The sequence below is a fragment of the Silurus meridionalis genome, chromosome 12, assembly GCF_014805685.1.
Source record: "Silurus meridionalis isolate SWU-2019-XX chromosome 12, ASM1480568v1, whole genome shotgun sequence".
In the NCBI taxonomy this organism is placed as follows: domain Eukaryota; kingdom Metazoa; phylum Chordata; class Actinopteri; order Siluriformes; family Siluridae; genus Silurus; species Silurus meridionalis.
In genome coordinates this window covers 25,733,467-25,736,017 of record NC_060895.1, presented here as the reverse complement: position 1 = coordinate 25,736,017, position 2,551 = coordinate 25,733,467, and positions in this window count along the sequence as shown.

Genomic DNA, 2,551 nt, shown 5'->3' with positions numbered 1-2,551 from the left:
ACGACTGTCCAATGAAGAATAGAAATAGAATATAAGGATAAAAGAAAGTAGAGGAAAATAAATAAATAAATAAATAAATAAATAAAGTATATTAAAAGTACAACTGAAAAGTATGAAAATAAGGTTAAGTACAATATAATAAAATATATATAAAGATATTTGAGTGAGTAGTGAGCGGATAAATGTTTCTCTGTCATATGTAATGATGGCCATCTCATATAAAGAAAATGGTAGATATGTAAATGAATATGTAATGACCTCACCGGCGCCATCTTGAAAGATTCACATAGACTTGTGTTATAAAAACATTGATAGTGACAGTAAAGTTTTAATCATTGAAGGAGACGTTATTGTAACTTTGTGGAAGGAGTCTCCAGTGTCAGAGCTTTCTGACGTCTTCAGGAGTTCACGTGTCTTTGCAGGTTTCGGTGACAAACAGACCACAAGCTGTATTTTGTTAAACAGAAGAGAGAATAGATAGAGAAGGTGAGCATTTATAGCTGCTATAATGTACTCGAGAAACAGGAACATCACTTGTTTCAGTCGTTTATTACAATTTTTTTATTTATTTAAAAAACAAACATAAAAATACCACAACACACACACACATACATACATACATACATACATACATACACTTATATTGTACATATAAATGATGTCAAATGTAATGTTGCCTTAAAAGGAGTATAAATCCTGGGGACAAAGTAACTGTAGAAACCGTAGCGTCAATTTGCACCTTAACAACAAGAACCGCAATAGCGACGCACTTTATTTCCCAACCATGACTCTTTCCTTTTCTTTTATTTCCTTTTCAAATAAAAAAGCTGCATGCACTTTATACTTTTGGCCAAAAGTATTGGGACACTGGACATTTCCACACATATGTGGTTCTTCACAAAACTGCTAGCTCAATGTTTGAAGCACACAGTTATGTAGGACATCTTTGAATGCGTCTGGTAGCATTAAGTTGTGCCTTCACTTGAACTAGAAAACCCAAACCTGTTCCAGCATGACGGTGCCGTTGTGCTGAAGATCTGCTTTCCATGGGTTGAAAGATGTGGAAGATCTCCTGCTATAGAGCTCCATCCCTATTAAACACCTTTGGAATTAATGTGAACACTGACTGCACCCCAGACCTCCTCACCTTCTCACCTACATCACTACCTGACTTCACTAACACCCTTGTAGCTGAATGAATCTCCACAACATCTAGTGGAACTTCTTCCCGGAAGAGTGGAGCTCATTATAACTGTAAATGGGAACTAAATGTGGAATGGGGATGTTCAAAAAGAAGCACATACCAATCTTATGCTCAGGTGTCCACATACTTTTGACTGTATAGCGTATACCATAATGTTATCTTTTTAGATTTATTTATTTATTGTAAATGCTTCACTTGTTTAGGTCATTTAGATTTAGTGTATTATTTGATCTATCTATCTATCTATCTATCTATCTATCTATCTATCTATCTATCTATCTATCTATCTATCTATCTATCTATCTATCTATCTATCTATCACTTTAATGTTTTGCCAAATGTAAATGTGTATTATTTATTAAAAAAGTGTAAATATTGCAAATTGTTATGTATATTCCATATATATATATATATATATATATATTGTATAGTGTGGGAATATATATTGTAAATAGGTACTGACTGTGTAAATATACAAATATGCAAACTGTTAAATTAAAACTTGTGACTGTCGTGGGATTTTTCTTTAATTGTGAAATGAAGTAATAAATTGTACTGAAAAGTACAAGAATGTTTTATTTGTTACAAAATAACATGAATGCATGCCATCACTATAACTGATATATAAGGCAATAATCCAGGTGTGAGGTGTTACAGGATGGAAGTGCATCACAATCCACTATTCACACCTGAACATCCAGCCATTCACAATCTACTATTCACACCTGAACATCCAGCCAATCACAATCCATTATTCACACCTGAACATCCAGCCATTCACAATCTACTATTCACACCTGAACATCCAGCCAATCACAATCTACTATTCACACCTGAACATCCAGTCAATCACAATCCATTATTCACACCTGAACATCCAGCCATTCACAATCTACTATTCACACCTGAACATCCAGCCAATCACAATCTACTATTCACACCTGAACATCCAGTCAATCACAATCCATTATTCACACCTGAACATCCAGCCATTCACAATCTACTATTCACACCTGAACATCCAGCCAATCACAATCTACTATTCACACCTGAACATCCAGCCAATCACAATCTACTATTCACACCTGAACATCCAGCCAATCACAATCCATTATTCACATCTGAACATCCAGCCATTCACAATCCACTATTCACACCTGAACCTCCAGTCAATCACAATCCACTATTCACACCTGAACATCCAGTCAATCACAATCCATTATTCACACCTGAACATCCAGCCATTCACAATCCACTATTCACACCTGAACATCCAGCCAATCACAATCTACTATTCACACCTGAACATCCAGCCATTCACAATCTACTATTCACACCTGAACATCC